The sequence below is a fragment of the Rhinoraja longicauda genome, chromosome 1, assembly GCF_053455715.1.
Source record: "Rhinoraja longicauda isolate Sanriku21f chromosome 1, sRhiLon1.1, whole genome shotgun sequence".
Taxonomy (NCBI): Eukaryota; Metazoa; Chordata; class Chondrichthyes; order Rajiformes; family Arhynchobatidae; genus Rhinoraja; species Rhinoraja longicauda.
The window spans coordinates 44,416,136-44,439,551 of NC_135953.1; the positions used below are offsets into that span (position 1 = coordinate 44,416,136).

A 23,416-nucleotide genomic window follows, 5' to 3' on the forward strand; every position below is an offset into this window, starting at 1 on the left:
CCGAGGACGTACACGCCACTGGAGATAAATGGGAGTACGGTGGATAGGGTGAGTAGCTTTAAATACCTGGGAGTCCACATCACAGAGGACCTGACATGGACAATACACATTGCCGCACTGGTGAGTAAGGCAAGGCAGCGCCTTTACCACCTCAGACAGTTGAGGAAATTCAGAGTCTCTCTGAGGATCCTTCAGTGCTTCTACTCTGGGGCTGTAGAAAGCATCTTGTCCGGCAACATCTCAATCTGGTTTGGGAACAGCTCTGCCCAGGACAGGAAGGCTCTGCGGAGAGTAGTGCGTTCGGCTGAACGCATTATGGGAACTACACTCGCCCCCCTGCAGGACCTATACATCAGGAGGTGCAGATCCAGAGCCAGCAACATTATGGGGGACCCCTACCACCCCAGCAATGGACTGTTCCAGCTGCTGCGGTCAGGTAAACGCCTCCGCTGTCACGCTGTGAAAACAGAGAGGATGAGACGGAGTTTCTTCCCACAGGCCATCAGGACTGTTAACTCTTATATCACCAGGGACTAATTTACTGTATTAATTTTTTTTTTGTGTTGTGCATTTAAAAAAAAAAACTATTCTGTTTGTAGTTTTAGCACAATTCGCAGGCATTGCCACTTTCACTTCACTGCACATCTTGTATGTGTATGTGATAAATAAAGTAGACTTGACTTGACCTGACAACATAATAAAACAGGATTTGGATTTCATCCTGTGAAGAATGACTCACTTCTTGGGTTTTAAAATTCTACCTTATGTGCTTTCATCTGCTTCAGTGATCAAAACAGCTGACATAGCAGATGCCCGAATGAGAAACAAAAAGGTAACTTAGTTTCACTGCCCAAATAAAAGGCTTGTCCTCTATATCTGCCTGCTTGCAGCTACCTTGTGAAAAGAGAACAGAGCAATGAGTGCAGGATTTTCAGTAAAAGTGCGCTGGTATGTGTGAGGGTTTGGGGGTGGTAGTAGGTTGATGGAAGATAATTATAATTTTAAAGCATAATTTCCTCCCCAAATCAGGAGAAGAATGACTCATGGAAGCAGCAAAGAAAATAGAGAAAATTTGTGATGCATGGCACTATACCGTTATTGCACTTCTTATGGAAAATGATGTTCATGTTTACTTATTTGAATATTAATCGAAACTGTAAATTACAGTTGCTGTGTGAAATTACAGTGAACACTTGAGACAACTTCATTTCCCGCTTTAGTGAAGGGAATACTTTGTCACCGTAACCATGTTTGAGTCTGAATGATGAATACTTGCATGACATGGTGGCGCAGCGGTAGAGTTGCTGCCTTACAGCACCAGAGACCCAGGTTAGATCCTGACTATGTGGAGTTTGTACGTTCTCCCCATGAACTGCGTGGGTTTTCGCTGGGATCTCTGGTTTCCTCCCACATTCCAAAGATGTATAGGTTTGTAGGCTAATTGGCTTGGTATAATTATAAATTGTCCCTAGTGTGTGTAGGATAGTGTTAGTGTGCGGGGATTGCTGGTCGGCATGGACTCGGGTGGGCCGAAGGGCCTGTTTCTATACTATATCTCTAAACTAAACTAAACCTCTTTGTGGGAACATCATAAGGTCATAAGTGATAGGAGCAGAATTAGGCCATTTGGACCATCAAGTCTGTTCCACATTCAATCATGGCTGATCTATCTCTCCCCTAGATCTATCTATCTAACCCCATTCTCCTGTCTTCTCCCCATAACCCCTGACACCCTTACTGAACAAGAATCTATCTATCTCTGCCTCAATGGCCCATCTCAACCCATTTCTCACTCAACATCCACTTTGCTGCATCAATCATATGATCAAGATTGTAATTACTGGCTGAGGTCATCTGTAGATGCTCAATCTTTGGTGAGATTAGCTAATTTAATAAAGAAACTGGGAATTTCAGACCTCTAAAATAAATATATTCGCACAGATCAATTTACGTTTAGTAAATCTGTCAGTTGGAAATGTTCATTGTAAGTGAATAGTGCAATAAATGATCTCCACCGTCATCCTGCAACCAAAATAAAGTTACTTTCCGTTTTTGTGTTCAAACTGTCTGCCTTCCATCCTGCATTCCATGGATTTCACAGCAGTGAAATAAGGGCTCATGAGGTTGAGGGAAGTATAATAGCATGGTTATTAGTTATAAATAGGCTTAAAGTGGCCATCTTTAGTCACAGGGTGTTGAATCAGTGGAATTGTTTGCCACAGAGGGCTGTGGAGGCCATCAATGGATATTTTTAAGGCAGAGATAGATAGATTCTTGATTAGTACGGGTGTCAGGGGTTATGGGAAGAAGGCAGGAGAATAGGGGTTAGGAGGGGGAGATAGATCTGCCATGATTGAATGGCAGAGTAGACTTGATGGGCCAAATGGACTAAGCCTGCTCCTATCACTTATGACCTTATGATCTGCAAACTGTACATTTGTGGGGTGCCTCAAGAATTAGTGAGGGGATCACTAAATCCACACAATCTGGAGTTTAGAGGAATGAAATGTAATCTCTTGAAATATATATGAGATCCTGAGCAGGTTTGTTAGATTGATTACTGGGGTGATAGTTCCCTTGGAAGGAGGCAAATGCTCAGGATAAAAGGTCAGTGATGGTGATAGATGGAATTTCTTCACTTTGGAGGGTAGCAAATTCCCTGCCTAGAGAGCTAAGGTTGCTGAGTTATTAAGTATATTTAAAGCTGTGATGAAATAATATATTTGGAATATAGATCAAAGGTTATGAGGATCAATCTTGCATGATATCAACCTTACATTCTTAATTATCAAAGATTGCAATTCCATCACTGCGTCAGCTGTAAAGGACATTGAAATGTTCTGACGGTGTAAAAACCTCAATCTTTTTTCAAATCTTATATAAAAACCTTATGTCAATATTACACTTTTAAATGATATTATGCTATGATAAAACTTATGGGTTCGAGATAAGAGGTTTGTATTCAAAAGTAAAGCAGGTGGGATTGGGAATAATGTACTAACATAGATCCAGAGTTGGTTGACAAACAAGAAACAGTGTAGGCACAAATGCATCCTTTTCTGGGTGGCAGTTAGTGAATAGAGGGGATGCTATAGGAATCAGTGCTTGGGTCCCAGCTACTCACAATGTCTATTAATGATTTTGTTAAGCAAACTAAATGTAACATCTCTAAGCTGGCAGATGGCACAAAGTTGAAGGTTTTGTACATTGTGAGAAAGATACAGCTTAAGCTCTAAAATTAATTGACAAAGTTGCGAGAGTGATCAAATGCAGGGCAGATGCCGTTGAATTTGCATAAATGTGAGGTTATCCATTTTTGTTCCAAAAACAAAAAGGGCAGACTATTATCTAAATGTTGACAGATTGGGGACAAGGAAGCTGAAACTAGACCCAAATGACCTGTGCATGTGTCGCTGAAAGCAAGCATTCAGGTGCAGCAAGTAATTAGGAGGGATATGTTGTCCCTCATTGCAAATGAATTTGAGTATAGGAAAAACAATATCTTGCTGAAGCTGTACATTTTCAGACCACATTTGGAGTTACAGTCATAGACAATAGACAATAGACAATAGGTGCAGGAGTAGGCCATTCGGCCCTTCGAGGCAGCATCGCCATTCAATGTGATCATGGCTGATCATGCACAATCAGTACCCCGTTCCTGCCTTCTTCCCATATCCCCTGGCTCTGCTATCATTAATAGCTCTATCTAACTCTCTCTTGAAAGCATCCAGAGAATTGACCTCCAATGCCTTCTGAGGCAGAGAATTCCACAGCTTCACAACTCTCTGAGTGAAAAAGTTCTTCCTTATCTCCGTTCTAAATGGCCTACCCCTTATTCTTAAACTGGGGCCCCTGGTTCGGGACTCCCCCAACATCGGGAACATGTTTCCTGCCTCTAGCGTGTCCAATCCATTAATGATCTTATATGTTTCAATAAGATCCCCTCTCATTCTTCTAAATTCCAGAGTATACAAGCCCAGTCGCTCCATTCTTTCAATATACGACAGTCCCGCCATTCCGGGAATTAACCTCGTGAACCTACGCTGCGCTCCTTCAATAGCAAGAATGTCCTTCCTCAAGTTTGGAGACAAAAACTGCACACAATACTCCAGGTGTGGTCTCACTCGGGCCATGTACAACTGCAGAAGGACCTCTTTGCTCCTATACTCAACTCTCCTTGTTATGAAGGCCAATGTCATAGAGTCAGGGAATTACACAGTGTGGAAACAGCAGCCCAACTTGCCCATGGTGGCCAACATGCTCCATGTAAACTAGTCAAAAGGTCATAAGTAATAGGCGTAGAATTAATCCATTCGGCCCATCAAGCCTACTCCATTCAATCATGGCTGATCTACCTTTCCCTCCTAACCCCATTCTCCTGCCTTCTCCCCATTACCCCTGACACCCATACTAATCAAGAATCTATCTATCTCTAACTTTATCTCTGTTATCTATCTCTGTTTTGGTGGGTCTGGTTTGGCTCATATCTTTCACGGATAGGATTTGGCCCACATCCTTTGTGTTGTCAGTCATGATGCCAGATCGGTAATGAATATGCACACACACGCACTGTAAGGTGAACGCACACATTGGGATTTATTTCAAACAATAAACAAGGGCTAGAATCATCCCCCACAGCTTCCTTTGTCCCTTCTCCTCTGGGCTCCTGGGTTTATAAGGGGTAGATCTGCAGGATCGGGTTAATTGGTCCAATGAAACTTAATTGGCTCGTGGCTCGTTTGCCTGTGGCGCAAAATGTCTCTTCTCCATTTTCCATTCTTCCAATGAAGTGGATCGGTGCCACTGGCATGGAGGCATTTTAGCAAAGATTTCCAAGCTCGATATTATTGCTAGCCCAGTATCCTCCTGTTTTCCAAAAGTGTCATTGCATCATAGACTTGCATAGCATTGCCAACTTGTTCATGCCTATCTCAATGCCTATTTTGCTATTTCCATTAACCTGCATTAGGTCTGTATCCCTCTACGTCTTTCCTCTCCAAGTACCATTCCAATTTGCCATTGTATGTTGTAATTGTATCTGCCTCTACAACTTCCACTGGTAACTCGTTCCATCAGATCTCCTTTTCATTTCTCACTTCGCAATTATATTCTCTAGTTTTAGATTCCCCCAACCTAGGAAAAAGATTCATACTATCTACCCTAACTATGGCCTTTATCTAACTATGGGCTCCCTGTCTACCCTCATTATTTTATGAACTTCTGTCTGGTCATCCCTCAGACTCCTGCATTTCGGTGAGAATAAACCAATGCCTATCTAAGCTCTCTAAGTAAAGCCCACCATTCCAGGAAACAATCTAATGAAGTGGAGACATTAGAGCAGATGCTGGAATCTGGTCAAAAAACAAACTGCTGGAGGTTCTCAGGAGCATCATGCAGGATCTTTAGAAACAAAGGGATTGTCTCTTAGGGAAAAGGAATATGTATTTTCCTCCACAGATGCTGCTTGACCCGCTGAGTTCCTCCAGCAGTTTGTTTTTAACATCATGTTCACTCTCCTCTGCACTCTTTCTAATGAGACCACACACTTCACTTAGTGTGGTGACCAGAACGGTACACAATATTCCAAGTGTGGCCGAACTAATGTTTAGTACAGCTTCAATAAGGCATCCTAACTTTTATACTCAATGCCTCAGTCTATGAAGGCAAGCATGTCAAATGCCTTCTTCACTACAATCCAGCTGCGTTGACATTTTCAGAGAACTGTGAATTGCATCTGAGGCCTTTCTGTACAAGCTTTACTATAGATACTTTAGAAATACAACATGGAAACAGACCCCTTGTCCAACTGAGACTGCGCTGACCAACACTCACCCAGTACACTAGCACTAGACAGCACACTGGGACAACAAAAAACATTTTTTTTTTACCAAAGCCAATTAACCTACAAACCTGTACGACTTTGAAGTGTGGGTGGAAACTGGAGCACCTGGAGAAAATCCATGCGACCACAGGGAGAATGTACAAAACCGTACAGACAGCACCCAAGGTTAGGATAAAGCCTGGGTCTCTGGCACTGTAAGGCAGCAACTCTACCACTGCATCACCGTGCCCACTAAAGAGTACATCTACATTCTTATGGTCCCTACCATTTACTGTGTATATCCTGTTGGTATATGACATCCCAAGGTGTATTACCTCACAAGGAATTAAATTCCTTCTGTCATCATTATGCCCAACTTTCCAAATGATCTGTGTTCTGTATTCTTTAGTCAGAGGGTGGTGAATCTGTGGAATTCATTGCCGCAGATAACTGTAGAGGCAGTCATTGGGTATTTCTAAGGTGGAGATTGATAGGTTCTTGATTAGTAAGGGTGTCATTGATTATGGGGAGAAGGTAGGAGAATGGGGTTGAGAGGGAAAGATAGATCAGCTATGATTGAATGGCGGAATAGACTCAATGGGCTAAATGGCCTAATTCTGCTCCTATGACTTATGAACATAAATCGTCTTGACTATCTACCATCCCATCACTTGTGCTGTCAGTAAACTTAATAATCAGCCCACTGCATTCTCATTCAAATCATTTGTATAAGTATATAGACAACAATGCCTCCAGTACCGATCTCTGCATTAAAGTACTGGTTACGGGCATCCAGTCAGATACATAACTCCCCACCATGACTCGATGCTTTCTATCACCAAACCAATTTTGAACCATAGATAATAAAGTTTAACATAACAGTTTATTCCCTCATTTGTTGCTCCTTCGACTTCCCTCAACCAGAGATTTTGGCCAGAACTGAAGGTTGGATCTGGAGAAAACAAACCAAGTCTGTCCAACATAGACACAAAATGCTGGAGTAACTCAGTGGGTCAGGCAGTATCTATGGAGTGAAGGAATGGGTGGCGTTTCGGGTCGAGACCGTTTCGGTTTCTTCAGACTGATGTCAAGGGAGGGGGCGGGACAAAGATAGGATGTAGTCGGAGACTGAAAGACTAGTGGGAGAACTGGGAAGGGGGAGGGGATAGAGAGGGAAAGCAGGGACTATCTGAAGTTAGATAAGTCAATGTTCATACTGCTGGGGTGTAAACGACCCAAGCGAAATATGAGGTGCTGTTCCTCCAAATCGTGCTGGGCCTCATTCTGACAATGGTGGAGGTCCAGAACAGAAAGGTTGGATTGGGAATAGGAGAGGGAGTTGAAGTGCTGAGCCACCGGGAGATCAGGTTGGTTAAGACAGACTGAGCGGAGGTGTTCAGCTAAACAATTACCGAGCCTGCGCTGGGTCACACCGATGTAGAGAAGTTGACACCTGGAACAGCGGATACAGTAGATGAGGTTGGAGGAGGTGCAGGTGAACCTCTGCCTCACCTGGAAAGACTGTTTGGGCCCTTGGATGGAGTCGAGGGGGGAGGTAAAGGGACAGGTGTTGCATCTCCTGTGGTTGCTGGGGAAAGTACCTGGGGAGGAGGTGGTTTGGTTGGGAAGGGACGAGTAGACCAGGGAGTTTTGGAGGGAATGGTCTCTGCAGAAAGCAGAAAGGGGAGGAGATGGGAAGTTGTGGCCAGTAGTGGGATCCCGTTGGAGGTGGCAGAAATGTTGGAGGATAATATGTTGTATGCGACGGCTGATGGGGTGGAAGGTAAGGACAAGGGGGACTCTTCCTTGTTACGAATAAGGGGAGGAGGAGCAAGAGCAGAACTGCGGGATATTGAGGAGATCCTAGTGAGAACCTCATCAATAATGGAAGAGGGGAACCCCCGTTTCCTAAAGAATGAGGACATCTCTGATGCCCTTGTATGGAACACCTCATCCTGGGCACAGATGCGACGTAGACGGAGGAATTGCGAGTAGGGGATAGAGTTTTTAACAGGAGACAGGGTGGGAAGAAGTATAGTCAAGATAGCTGTGGGAGTCAGTAGGTTTGTACTAGATGTCGGTCACTAGTCTGTCTCCTGTGACGATGGTGAGATCTTACAGGAAACAGGCTGGGAAGAAGTGTAGTCAAGATAGCTATGGGAGTCAGTAGATTTGTAGTAGATGTCAAGATAGCTATGGGAATCCAACCTCTCTTTATGCTCTCTTTATAGTAATACTCTTTACACCTTTTCCTGAATTAATTCTATAGCTAGTTTTCAGGACGAGTACAAGAAGAACATGTTTGACATATCCAATTACTTCATTTGTATTCCTGAAATCTACCTTCAACTAAATACTAAACCTCCAAAATAAAAAGTATCAAAGCTGAATTTGCTCAGTCACCATGCAGAGACTCCTTTACATAGGGTAGGAGAATAAAAAACAAGAGGACATGTGTATAAGTTGAGAGGGGCAAAATTTAACATGAACCTGAGGGCAACGTTTTCACTCAGAGGGTGGTGGGTGTATGGTTTGAGCTGCTAGAGGAGTTAGTTGAGGTAGATGCTATAACAGCATTTAAAAGACCCTTGGACACATAGATAGGAAATTTTGGTGGGATGTGGGCAAATGGGACTAGCTTAGATGGAAAATCTTGGTTCGTATGAACTAGTTGGACCGAGGGGTTTGTTTCCATGCTGCATGACTATTTCATATCACTCCACAAATCATCTGGTGATGGGTGACCCTCCTGGTGAAGTATAGCTGCCATTTCCTTTTTTCAAATCTGGATTTATTTTCCACGGATAGACAGATTCAAGAGCATTTTATTACTGAGAATTAAATTACTCAGAACTCCCTTTCCAGAGGATCCGTGAGTTAGTGAAATGAAATATATGTGAGTTATTCTAGAATGACAGTTTTCTAATAAACTGAAGGACTTTCTGAAAAACAGTCTAAAATCTGTCAGGACTAATCTGATTCTAGACATAGCAGGAATAGACATGCACTCGAGGTGTTCAATCCAAAAAAATATCCGGCTGTAAAGCAATGTTCAATCTGGCGGCTGTCGACCACTCCAAGTCATTGAATGCTTGCAGCTTGGTGTACAAGGTGCCTGTGGTGTCTGATTGGCAGTCGGAGAAAGGAATGTTTCTGATTAACTTTAAGCAATAATGAAAACCATTACAGGTCTCTTACTAAGACATTAGCTCTTTCTGATGTCTCATATAAAACTACGGAAGTCTGACTGTATTTTACACTCTTAGTGGGAGTTAAACACAATCAATAATGACTTTAGTTTCTCGGTATGATTTCACCAGAGACTATTAGCTTGGTCAGATGTTGTAGAAGTCAATGGTTCAACATTGCCTTGGAAGTTGAGGAAATTCAATGTGTTAATCAGAAAGCAGGGTCCATTATTTCTCAGTCTGTATGGATGTTTTAAAACTTTTAGTGCTGGAAGAAAAGTAAAGATTATTAGCTGTCCTTACAAATGCTGGAATAATGGACGGTGGGGCAGGAGTAGGAGGGGAAATGAAAATGAAATTTATGAACATGATCATGTATTAAAGTAAAAAATCTTTATAGTACAGCACTGATATAATTGTGTTAATATGGAGGATAGAAATCATTGAACTTTGTGAGCGATTAACATTTTACTTGTCGATTGCTCTACTTTTGTGTTGTAAATCATTTATTTTATGATATAAAGCTTTGGGGGCCCTGGGCTAAAAAGATTTGTTCGTATAGTGGAGCATCGCATGTTTTCAAACAATATTCTACCCAGTCAGACGGGGCAAATTGCACACAGGTTACAAATTGTTCTTGCTGGTGAAAATGTTACAAAAGCCTAGAACAGTCTTACAAAAATACTACCTTACAATCAGATATTCAGTAATTATCCTGGCTTTTAAGTAATACTGCCTTATTTATGGCCATATACAAGGAGACTGACAGGAATTATAAGGAACGGCGAGTTATAAAGAAGAGCGGAAAGAAATTCTCCTGTTGCAGTGCAGACCTAACTTTATAACTAGTTGAGTTATTTTCCTAATTTCAGAAAAGGAAAAGCATGAATCCAGCATTTTAAAATGCATTCAAGGTTTCGCCAGTTTTGAGTAACAGAGAAAATCTTCCCACAACACTAACAATGCCACCGGATTTAAGAAAGTTCCAAATAATGATTGGCAGCTATCTAATTAAACTGGTACAGCTTGAATTTTGATGTATATTTTATACCTTGTAGAACTGAATTGATGCAATTGTTCAATGATTGGTTTACCATAAATCTTTTGAACTGGCACTTTCACACTTGTGCGGAAAATAAACTAGGGATTGTGATAAGTACAGTATCAAAGATCCTTGGCGAAACTGCCCACTGCATGAGCAGGTGTGACTGAAACGGCATGGTTTCAAGCCCCCCCCCCCTTTCCCAGCATACTGTCGGCAAATGTACAAGCTACTGAGAACAAACTGGATGAACCAAAAGCAAGACTTGCCTACCTTAGAGAACTGCTGTGTGCTCTCTTTTACAGGGATATGGCTCACCCCTGCCTCTCCTGACTGTGCCGTTCAACTTGAGGGCTTCTCGTTATACCAGATGACTGCACAGCATCCTCAGGGAAGGTAAATGGTGGAAGGGTCTGCTTTCTAATTAACTCCGTATGGTGCTCAGATGTGGCGGTCCAAGCGAGCTCCTACTCCCGAGAAATGGAATGTCATACGGCGAGATGTCGTCCCTGCTACTTGCCATGGGAATTCACTCTGGCTATCCTGTCTACATCCCACCCAAAGCTTGCACTTGAGGCACTCCACACTATCACCAATAACCTTGAAACGAAGTATGCCAAAGCCCCAGGCCATGCTCATAATAACCATGGACTACAATCAGTCCAACCTCAAGAGTGTGCTACCAAAATACTATCTGCAGATCTCCTACCCAACCAAAGGCCCAAGCACCCTCAAGCACTGTAACACAAACATAAAAAAAGGAAAACCGCTTTATTTCCACACCGCACTTTCGTAAGTCTGATCACATGGATGTTCTTCTACTCCCAAGGAGAAACTGAAGTATGACGATCTGTTAAGAAAGTCGTGCAGTGCTGGTCCAAGGAAGTAAATGAGATCCTTTGCTACTGCTTTGAATCAATCGATTGGTCCCTATTCAGGTACTCTGAGGCTAACTTAGATGAATATTGCACTGCTGTCACAGATTTCATCAGCAAGTGTGTCGAGAACTGGGTACCATAGAAGACAACATGTGTGTTCGCCAACTGGAAACCATGGATGAACCTCAAAGTACACTCCTAGGTGTAGTTCAAGTCTGCAGCGTTCAAGTCAAATAATCACGAGCAGTATGAGGAATGTATCTACGACCTTTGCACAGCATTAAGGATGCAAAGAGGAAACTCCCTACCAAGCTGGAGTCTCGAGGTAATGACACGGATGCCCATAGAGTGTGGCAAGGCTTGAACGTTATAATGGGCTACAAAGCAAAGGCAGGCAGTATTGCTGGCAACAATGGGTCACTCCCCAAAGATTTCTATACATTCTATGTAGGAAAATAACTGCAGATTCTGGTACAAATCGAAGGTACCACAAAATGCTGGAGCAACTCAGCAGGTCAGGCAGCATCTTGGAGAGAAGGAATGGGTGACGTTTCAGGTCGAGACCCTTCTTCAGACTTACATTCTATGGTCGCTTTGAAAGTTGGTCACTTTGAAACCAGGAAGTTGTGGTGGGATGTCACCTGCCAGGCCAATCTCACTGCTCCTGTACTAACAGTTACTGCGGCAGACACAAGGGCAGCCTTCCTGAGGGTGAATCCAGGGAAAGCAACTGGCTGGGATGGAGTCCTCAGGACCTGTGCGGATCAGCTGGCAGAGGTATTCACAGATATCTTTAACCTCTTGCTACTACATTCTGAGGTCCCCTTCTACTTCCAGAAGACCAACCAGGTGCCAAAGAAAGTTAAAGTAGCATGTCTTAATGACTACCATCCAGGGGCTCTGACATCCGCCATCATGAGTTGCTTTGAGAAACTGGTAAAGGCTCACATTAACTCCAGCTTCCCAGACAGCCTTAATTGTACTTAAGTTTAACTTAATTGTATTTATGTATGGTATTATCTGATCTGAACTGGTTAACACATAATAAACCTAAACCTAAAACAATGAAATAAATAACGATGTAAAGGAAAACTAGGGATAGGTAATAACCTATCATAATTTTCACTTCCCTCTGTTGGAAAACAATGAGGCTATATGTGATGTGTAGGAAAGAACTGCAGATGCTGGTTTAAAATGAAGATAGGCACAAAAAGCTGGAGTAACTCAACGGGTAAGACAGCATCTCTGGAGAAAAGGAATAGCTGAAGGAATAGTTGACGTTTGGGGTCGAGACCTTCAAACTGAGAGTTAGGTGGAGAGGGAAACGAGAGCTATAGAACAAGTGAATGAAAGATATGCAAAAAAGTAATGAAGATAAAGTAAACAGGCCATTGTTAGCTGTGGGCTGGGTGAAAACCAAGTTCATAAGTTCATAGGTTCATAAGTTAGATTCCATGGCATAATTAGGCCATTAAGCCCATCCATTCTACTCCACCATTCAATCATGGCTAATCTATCTTTCCCTCTCAATCCCATTCTCCTACCTTTTTCCCAAAACCCCTGATACCCTTACTAATCAAGAATCTGTCAATCTCTGTCTTAAAGATATCCACTGACTTGGCCTCCACAGATTTCTCTAGTCCCTCTGACTAAAGAAATTCCTCCTCATCTCCTTCCTAAAGGTACATCTTTTTACTCTGAAGGTATGGGTTGTGGTCCTAGACTCTCCCGCTAGTGGAAACCTCCTCTCCACATTCACTCTATCCAAGTCAGTCACTATTCGGTCAGTTTCAATGAGGACCCCCTCATCATGTTAGAGAAACAGGCACCATTTTGCAAAATGCACTCATGAATCTTGTTTAACTTAAATAGATATGGTGGTATGGAAAGATTTATCAGCAACCTTGCTGAGCAAGAAGACCATCACTCAACAACAAATCAATGGAGACCTGCAACCAGTTAGTACCAGATCAGAAGGATCAGACTGTTTTGATTCACTATTTAAAGAATGTAACAAATTTTGTATTGGTCCTCGGGGAATAATATTTAATTTAGTGCTAACAACTCATATGAACTGTTCCATATAACTAATGTTTCACAGTTTCAGAACTGTTTGTGGGTATTAAGTTCCAATGAAAAGCTGTTTATGAGAATTCAATTGTAAGGATGACAATTGGCTCTACGAACTACTTCAGATTTATTATTGCCATGTGTACTGAGGTATAGTGAGGAGCTTTGTTTTGCATGATATCTAATCAGTTCAGATATACCATACATAAACACAATCAAATCAAACTCAAGTACAATATGCAGAGCAAAGGGGAAGATGCAGAATGCAGAATACAGTTCTCAGCATTGTAGCACAACAGTTGCAAAGGCAAAATCCAATGTCTGCAATGGGGTAGAGGTGAACTGGACAGTACTCTAGTATGGAAGGACTATTCAGAAGCCCAATTACAGAGGAGAATAAGCTGTTCCTGTGCCTGATGGTGTGCATTTTCAAGCTTCTGTATCTTTTGCCCTTTGGGAGCAGGGAGAAGAAGGAATGACCGGGGGTGGAACAGGTCTTTGATTAAGCTGGCTGCTTTTATAAGGTACCGTGAAGCGTGGACAGAGTCAACAGTGGGGAATCCGGTCTATGTGATGGACCGGGATACATCTACAACTCTGCACAATTTCTTGTGGTCTGTGGCAGAGCTGTTTCCAGACCAAGCTGTGATGCAACATGATAGTATGCTTTCTAGACTTTTTACAGTAACTCAGGGAGTGAATAAAAGAGATACTGAGACATTCACAGCCACAGTCCCATGGAGCTGGAAATGAATCACAAGTTGGTTAAGTTTTATTTCAACAATGCTGGGAATGTTAGAATGTTAAACCTCTGGCAAGCAGCATATGGGAATCAAAGAATGCAAATAGTGTTTCCCTATGATTCTGTCTGCTAGCATTTCCTAATGACTTCCATGCATTCATTTGAAGTTTTCATAGTTATGCTTTACTGTTATATTGATTTTCCCATATATCTGTTAATCTTGTCAGAACTTTGAAACAAGCAAATATACCAGAGAAAGAAAAAAAGGAAGAAACTAGAAATGAAATAAAATAACAAGAGTTAAAACTTCTATTCAATCTTATAAAAGCAAACATATGCAAACTGGTACCAATCAGATTTGGGTTTAATTTTTCCCATTTTTACCCCCAAAAACCCCTCAAGTTACACAACTGAGGGCTTTGAGGATGCATTATGACTTGTAAGTCAACAGACAGCATCCTTGACTATTTCATATGCCCATTGAAATGAAAGGACAGTTTCATATCAGAATTGAAAACTAAAATTCTAACTCCATCAAGTCGTCTCAATAAATTTTCCTATTACTGGCAATTTTGCAATTGTTTCTCACTTTTTCTCATTGCCATACTTACAAGAAATTCATTAATTGGAATGAATATGTGTAAAAATAAATGTTTAAAGTACATCATTTCTGATGATAGGTCCCAAACCAGAAATGCTGTTTCTCGTTCCACAGTTGCTGCCTTACCTACTGAGTATTTGCATAATTTTCATTTTTTAAATTTCAGAATTTCATCATCTGCAGTCTTTCTTTTATTTATTTTTTTCAATTTCTGTTCCCCATGTCAACCTGACCTACTGTAACACAGTGCTTGAGTCAAAGATGTCTTCACAATTTTCCATCAATGATCAGCTAACGGCAGAAGTCTAAGATAAGGGGAGTAAGATAGATGAGAGCATGAGTTCTCTTCTCACAGACTGAGCTCATTGTTTCTGCAGAACTGTGGCTGGGGAATGATTAAACTCACCAAACAAGGCAATCAACCGAGGCCCAACTCTGTTCTTTATTTGGGAATCAATACACATGCATCTTAGTTATTTTTTCACAAAATGCTGGAGTAACTCAGCAGGTCAGGCAGCATCTCGGGAGAGAAGGAATGGGTGACGTTTCGGGTCGAGACCCTTCTTCAGACGGGTCTCGACCCGAAACGTCACCCATTCCTTCTCTCCCGAGATGCTGCCTGACCTGCTGAGTTACTCCAGCATTTTGTGAATAAATCGATTTGTACCAGCATCTGCAGTTATTTTCTTATACATCTTAGTTATTTGTTTTTCCACTGTCTTATTAATTTCGTGTCTCAATACTGGAAATTTGACAAGATTCCTGAAATTATCCTGATAATTTAAGCTTACTATTCTTGACCATGTCAATTATAACACTACATTGTGACTGAGCATTAGTTTATCTCCAACATCACACCGTTCCAGTGAATGCCATTGACTCAAAATGTTGATTCTATTTCTCTCTCCACAGATTCTGCCTGACCTGCTGAATATTTCTGATTTTATTGTAATGCTGTGGCTGTTTTTGTTCTTAAGTTCCAATTAACACTCTTGACTCAAAAACTCTCCAAATAGCCTTCTCCTTTGTTCTGTTAAATGCCCTATCTAAATTCAAGTTGAAGTATTAAGTTATGTTTAATAGATTGCCAACATTACATTCAATATGTTGTTGAATAATATTTTTTTATCAGTATTATTTATAAAACGCAATTATGTTCAGAATCTGGAGTTCATCTTGAAAGAATTGTAATGACTACTCTTTCGTGGTATCTTAACAACACTACTAAGTGACAGAAAAGGTTTTAAATATCAGGTGAAATTATCTACTAAATTGAAAGCTGGAAAATGGAGATACTGACTGACTGAGGGATAAATATTGGCCAAGATGCCCAGGGAATCTCTCCACTTTAGCGGGCAACTGTGAACTTGGTTTATTTTATCTGAAGGATGACACAAATGACAGTGAGTTAGTCTATCAATACTACTGAAATTGTATCTTGTATTAGTTTTTAGTTGAGTGGTCTGGACTTTGGACATTGTTGTCGAAATCAGGGCAGGTCTATGGGCCTCTGAACTGTGTCACTGGGGACAAAATAAGGGAGGGAAAAGAGGTGGAGGTGTTGCGCGACTGATCAGGGAGACTGCCACGGTGGCACTCAGAGATGACATACAGGACAGCTCATCGACTGGGCCCTATGAGTAGAGCTTAAAAATAAGAAAAGTGCACGCACTCTAATGGGATTGTACTATAGTCCCCACAATAGCCAGCAGGCGACCGAGGAACAGATATGTGGACGGATTACTGAAATATGCCAAGCAACAGGCTTATCTTAGTGGATGATTTTAATTTCCCCAATATAGATTGGGACTTGCTCAGTGGCAAAGGCTTAGAAGGGGCAGAATTTGTGAGGTGTATTCAAAAGGGTTTCTTTAGAGAGTATTTGGATAGTCCGACACAAGAAGAGAACATACTGTACCTTATGTTTGGAAATAAGCCAGTCCAGGTGAGTGGTATTTCAATGGAAGAGTATTTTGTGGATAGTGCTCACAACACCATGCATTTTAACATTATTTTGAAAAGGGAGAGATAAGGATGGCAAAGTAAGGGAACATTGGATGACCAAAATAGTTGTAAATTGGGTCAAAAAGAAAAATAAGGGACATGCAAGTTTTAAGAGGCTGGAATCAGACAGAGCCTTTGAGGAATATAGAGTAAGAGAGAAAGAGCTTGTGGGTAATTAGAAGTGCCAAAAGGGGCCACGGAATGCTTTTGGTGAGTTGGGTTAAAGAAAATCCCAAGGCTTTTTATACCTACATTAAAATCAAGAGGGTAACCAGGGAGGAGGGGGGCACTCAAGGACAAAGAAGAGAATTAGTGCTTGGAGTCAGGGGATGAAGACAAGGTACTAAACGAACAAAGACGTACAGGTATGTAGGTTAATTGACTGGGTAAATGTAAAAAATTGTCCCTAGTGGGTGTAGGATAGTGTTAATGTGCGGGGATCGCTGGGCGGCACGGACTTGGTGGGCCGAAAAGGCCTGTTTCCGCGCTGTATATATATGATATGATGATGATGATGATGATGATAAACAAGTACAATGCATCTGTTTTCACCAAAGATAAGGTCATAAGGAATAGGAGCAGAATTAGGCCATTCGGCCCATCAAGTCTACTCCGCCTTTCAATCATGGCTGATCTATCTCTTCCTCCTAACTCCATTCTCCTGCCTTCTCCCCATAACCTCTGACACCCGTACTAATCAAGAATCTATTTGTGAACCAAGAACGACATGGAGGACAGCGAGATCAGTGCAGCGAATACAAGCTCAATAAATCTTTAAAGCTCAGCCGGCAGGTGGAATGAAACAGAAAATGAGACCCTATTATCTGTTATGATTTACATGACTTTATTGGCAGAAAATGAATGAACGCCAGTCTATATCCTGCCACCAATTTTCTTTAATAGATGCATTTTAATGGATGTATTTCAACATCAGAATATTCTCAGTAACACCTAAAGTAAGAGTGTTGCATATTTGCTACCTCACCCCTGCTCTGCAACACTCCACTTTTTTCAGATGGTAGAACAAACACATGTTCTGCACATTCTCAGGCATGCTTTTATTACTGCACATGAGCCTCAAAGTACTTTTTTCATGATTAAAGATCTAATATATGTAATCAAACTCAGACTTTGAAAGGTGCTGATAACAGACTCCAAAGGTAGGTTTTGATCTGAGCGCAATAACATTGAAAACTAATTCTAAATTCAAGGGTGAACTACACAGACCTCTGTTCATGTAATGTGACTGTCAACATGATTAAAAATTCAATGATTGATTAATTAAAGATGTCTCCAAAGCTAGCAACACAGGTGTAGAATAGAAGGGTAGAATTACAAAGTGAGATACCAGTTCTGCAATAAAATCGGGAAAATCTTGCGGATATATACTACCCAGTCAGCGTCTGAAAGGGATAGGCAAGCTTATTTTCGCTTGAGCTATTTGATTTTCTTGATTCCTCATAAAGAGAACTAACCTGTAATTCACCTTCAAATACTGACTTAGCCCATATATATATATTTTTTGGATTCTCCTAACAGTTAACCATGCAAGAAGCAGACCTAACCAACTGAATTAACTTACACTACACAAAATGCATTCTTCAAGCTCAGATGAGTGAAAGTGAATAAAGAATTTAGAAATAACTATATCACACAGATAGTGAATGTGTGAGTGTATGAGGAACTGCAGATTCTGGAATCTTGCAAAGTGCTGGAGAAACTCAGCAGGTCAGGCAACATCTGTGGAGGGAATTAATAGATGCCATTCGCATCAGGACCCGAAACGTCGCCTGTCCATTCCCTCAATAATTGCTGCCTGATCCGATGAGTTACTTTGCATTTTATACTTTGCGATTGAATGTACGGAACTATGTCTGAAGGCAGAGGAGATGGACAATGTCAGTATATTCAAAAGAAAGCTGAAGAGTTTGTTATGAAAGGATGATTGAGGATTTAAAGATGGAATACGATTGATACTTATGGACATGGATCAAAATGACAGTTTGAAAGATCTTCACGGGGTCAGTCCTTTGTTTCTTGATACATTCAACCTCTTCGGTCCAACTCATCCGTGCCAATTAAGATGCCCCATCTAAGCTAGTCCCATTTCCCCGCATTTGGCCCATATCCCTCTAAGCCTTTCCTACCCAGGTACTGTCCAATTGTCTATTAAATGCTGTTGTAGTATCTGCTTTGACTACCTCCTCTGGCAGCATGTTCCATATACCCATCACCCTCTGAGAGAAAGAGTTATCCATCAAGTTCCAATTAAATCTGGCCCCTCTCACCTAAAACAAAATTGGTAAATATCCAGTCTGTGCTTCAGTAGAGAAATACCTGTAATGAAAGCTGGTGTCCTAATTATCAAATGAAATAATTCCTATATGATAATGTTTAAAAAAAGAAAAGGAATTCACAGAAATAAAGTTATATTTAGCTGATAATGAAGAAGTACCTCTGGTTGAGGAACAAATAATTCGTATTTGACTTTGTACATTTCTTCACACTTCAATTCCAATCTTGGTGGAACAGAATAATCTGAGTCTTAGTTCCCCATTAGTATGTTAGTATGTCTTTTTACCAACAGAGCAAATTGTTTCTGTATTTTATGTCCAAATATGTGCTTGTGACCATTAACTTCCAAAAACAGCAATATCATGAGACAACAACTAAGCTTTTCACTGTTTTAAACTAAAAATCTCTATAAATCATTTTTTAACAAAAGATACTGGACAATGATTAAAAGTGTGAGCCATGGCTTATTTTAGCAAGCCCAAAGATGGTGGTGTTTGTCAACAATGCATAGAACAAGGATCAAACTTGTGCTTTCTATCCAGTACTCAGGTAATATACTTAACAGTTGAGCGAACTTTTCAATCATTCTTTTTTTCTGAGTAAAGCTTCTATCATTTGTGGGATCATTAAATAAACCATCTGTAATGTAAACTTAATATCATAGATTCAGCTGGAAAAAAAATGGAACCAACAATTAATGTTGACATTTCTCATTATTGGAGAGAATGTACTCTGTGTCAAGCACATGAACTTTCATTACTACGGGATACGATTGCTGAAGGTTTTTAAATGTGTGCAAATCCCACAAATTGCCAAATCTGCTTTTAACAGATCACTTAGTTCCTTATTGAATATCCATTATGTGAGGATTAAAAACACAAGGGAAAATCTCAAGACAAAACGGTTTATTTTATCAGATAATATTACCTTATTATATGGTAATACAAAAGTAAAGTTCTAAAATTCTAAAGTTGTTTGCTCCTCCCTGTACCCTATGAAACATAAATGTGACCAAATAAAGCTTTCAAATAATTTATAATCCCATACCTTAATAAATACTGTTATTTCATATCAATGCCCGAATCAAGTTTTAATACTTACTGGAAAGAGTGATCCAAGCACAAAACATTCATCAATGAAATCAATTTCACTTGTATTACATCAAAGGTAGTTTAATATAAGTTGATGGGAAGGTATTTAGTGCATGACTACCTTTTTATTTTGCCTGCACTATATAACCATTTAACAGCCTAAGAACTCAGAAACTAACTTTCTAGGGGGAGGGAAAAGATCTAGAAATTAATCCTCCCAAAAAACTATAGAATTAAATAAATTGCTGCCTAGCATGAATGATTAAAGTTGCACACACAAAAAAACTTCTAACTCATCTCCTTTTCCACGATACTAATAACAGAGGTGCTAAATTACAAAGCGTCAATTTAACCAGCTGTAGTTTGAAAAGTTTTTCTTGAATTAATTCATGCTTCAAATTGGCAGAGCTTTAAACACATTCACTTCAATGCCCATACACTGAGAATAAAGGACTTTCAGTTATTAATGATGTCACTCGACCAAAGATTATTTGACCAAAGACACTGATCTAAATCTTTGAAAATCAGATATATGAGCTAATAGACTGCCTTATTTTGAGTAAATGCTTCCAAAGTATATTACGTAACTCTACAATGCTTCATAGATCTAAAGCAAGTTCTAAAGAATTTGAACCATTGGGGATTTTGGTTGTATTTTATTCATGCAGCAATCTTTCTCATAACACTGAAGCACAAAAATGTATTGTTATATAAGCTTGTTATATTCAGGAAAATTTATTTGCTGTGAATATGATGACCATAGACAAATGATTGCGGATACTATTCTACTTATATGGAAAATTGAACAATGAAAAGTATCACCAATCACTGTAACTTCAATTAGCAGAATGGGTTTTGGTTGTAATTAATTTTCAACTATGATTTTGCCTACTTTCCAGAACTGTTTCCCTCCATTAAACCAGTTCAATGGACCAATTCCTAACCTTTCTGATTATAACTGCACATAAACATTAACGTTAGTCTTCTGCTGCTTGAACATTTTTTTTCTGGCTAACAGAAGAGCTCTTTAAAACCATAAAACCATTAGCTTTTTCTTCCATTGAAAGTGTTCACCTATTGAACAATCATGTTTGATGGAACATTAAATCAGATGAAAGCTATGCCTTGTGACAATAATGAATGGAATTCCAAAGGGCTTTACCATGTCTCATGTGGTTTGCGTGTCCATAGAGAGCACTGAAGAATAAATACAATTGAGGATAATGTGTGAGGCAAAATGAACTAAGAAGTCCTTTAATGCCATTACTGTCAGGTGTGCAAATGAACCTTTCATGCAGCTAATCTGTATAATTTAGTGTGAAGTAGTATCTAGAAAAAACCCAATTTATTTTAATCATTTGTAAGTGAGATGTAAATCAGTTTAGGAAATGCCACATTCAGAAATACAACAAATAGTTTCAAATAATTTCTTTCACTTTTCTTCATTCAGTTTGCCGATTGAGAAATATGACTGTCTCAATTTAGCTGAATCTACTCATTTAAAAAAAAAACACTTGTCATATGTGGCAAAGAAAAATCACAAATCTGTCACGATTAATTATTTGGGTCGACTGTCAATTTTATTGTCATCATCATTTGATGTTATCTTATTTTTTGGTTTTATTCACTATAACTTAATTCAATTAGATTTGAGCATTACAATTATTTTTGATGCAAAAGCAACAATGATAAAGATTCAATTTATAAATGCCACACAATTTAATGAATCTTGGTTAGGTCTGTTAACACCTTGGCATTTTTAAATATTTTCTACATTTTTTAAAGATAAAAGCAGAACAATACTCACCCTGCAGTGTAGTGGTTAAGGGAGATCACAGCAGTCTAGCCTCTCAATCTGGAACTCATTAGTATCACAGAACAGCAAATCCTACTTGGCAGCAGGTTAGTGTCTCCACAGTTAACAACCTCAGTGAACTGCACCTCACCAGCTTGCTGCAGTTAAATAATCTCACCGTAGCTGAAAAGTGCCTTAGTGCACAAACTGTGTTAAAAAGATTGGTGTTAGTACAGCAACCAATGTTCAACTGAAGTCTTCAATTTGTCTCTAGTATTACAGTATTTCATTTGTGGTGGGAGGTGGAGGTGGGGGTGGGTTGTGGGTGAAATTGATGCTCCTCCTCCAAGACTTTCCAACCTGCCCTCTTAACTGAAGCATAAGATATATCAACTTGTCAGCCCTGTACCGTGAAGAGACATTCTGCTGCTGTTACTGCAGTTTAGTTGCTGCCTTTATTTTCTCCTGGTATTTGAACCATATCTGACTGATTTTGCTTCAGAGCTCTACACCCATTACATTAGAGGCCAAGGGAACAGAAGAAACTCTTACATGCGAGTTAAATGCAATTGCCGTAGGGCATATTGCAATCCTTTGAACTATGCTGTGATGTTCCTTTACAGGTAGGATAAAAAAAAAGAAATTAATCTTTAAATAAATTATTATACTGACAGATGGTATAAAGTGATACTTATTTAACTGAGCAAGCAAATCCCTTTTATTTTTGAACTGTCAGAAGTTTCTTTTTTAATCTTTTAAGTATTTGCACAATTTGACAACTATTCCAGTTATTGGGATTACAACATGCCAAGAAAATAATGGTGAGGCCAACAGCTGATATTTATGAACAGCAACTTTAGGGTAGGGATGGATATTTAGCTGAATTCAAATATCCAAGCTGCACCACTTCATTTTTGTCATGAGAAAAACATCTTGTTGATCACCATGTTTGAAATGTATTGAAATCTGCGAAATTACTGCGCTTACAGTGTAATTAGGAACTGCACTCATCACAATACATCTTCTTTCAGTTTAAACGCACTTTAAGTGCTGTAATAAATGAGAATGATTAGTCCTATTACCATTACAATTGTGGTATTAGTTGAGGTATTTCATTCCTTTACATTTTAATTGTCAGTAGAAATTTAATTTAACTGAGAGTTATTGCAGCAGTATGTCTTTGGTACTCACTTTACCAACTGTTTGTCATGACATGGTAATTTCATTTAAAGAAAGCCTGCGACCTAATATTGACAGGGCTTTTGACCTAATTGGTCGTCCAGTGACTACATGCCCAGAAATTAAAGCATCTGAAAGCATTCTGAAAAGCATCTGAGAGTTTCGCTTACTTTTCAGCCCACCAGCCTCCTCATCCAACACATCATTCTCCAACATTTGCACCACATTCAATGAACTTCCCATTTCCCCATCCGCACCCATTTCTGCTTTCCACAGAGAATACTCCCTTGGTTCATTCATCCCTTTCCACTCACCCCAGGTACTTTCTTATGCAACCTCATCAGATGCAACACGTGTCCTTGCACCTCATGCCTCACATCATGAACCCTAGCAGCCTTGCCAGGTGAGAGAGGAGTTCATATGCACTTCCTCTAACCTCGTCTACTACACTTGGTGCTCCTGATGTGGTCTCCTTTACATTGGCGAGACCAAGCATGGACTAGGCGACAGTTTTGGTGAACACTTGCACTCTGTCCACTAAGGCCTGCTGGCTCTCCCAGTCGTAAACCATTTAAACTCTCATTCCCATTCCTATACAAACCTTTCTGTCCTTGGCATTCTCCATCGCCCATTATCCATTGTCCTTCTCTATTGCTACACACAAACTGATGGAACAGCACCTCATATTCTTCTTGGGTAGATTATAACCC

General features: G+C 40.1%; 1 protein-coding gene across 1 annotated transcript in view; it reads right to left on the reverse strand.

Annotated features, from left to right (window-relative positions):
• The window catches only part of LOC144599227 (fibroblast growth factor 10-like), a 126,394-nt gene extending 104,725 nt beyond the window's left edge, over positions 1-21,669 (reverse strand). The window contains exon 1 of the mRNA XM_078409987.1: positions 21,540-21,669. The gene's annotated coding sequence lies outside the window, so the exon portion shown is untranslated. The remainder of the gene's footprint in view (positions 1-21,539) is intronic.
• Positions 21,670-23,416: the final 1,747 nt, after the last annotated feature.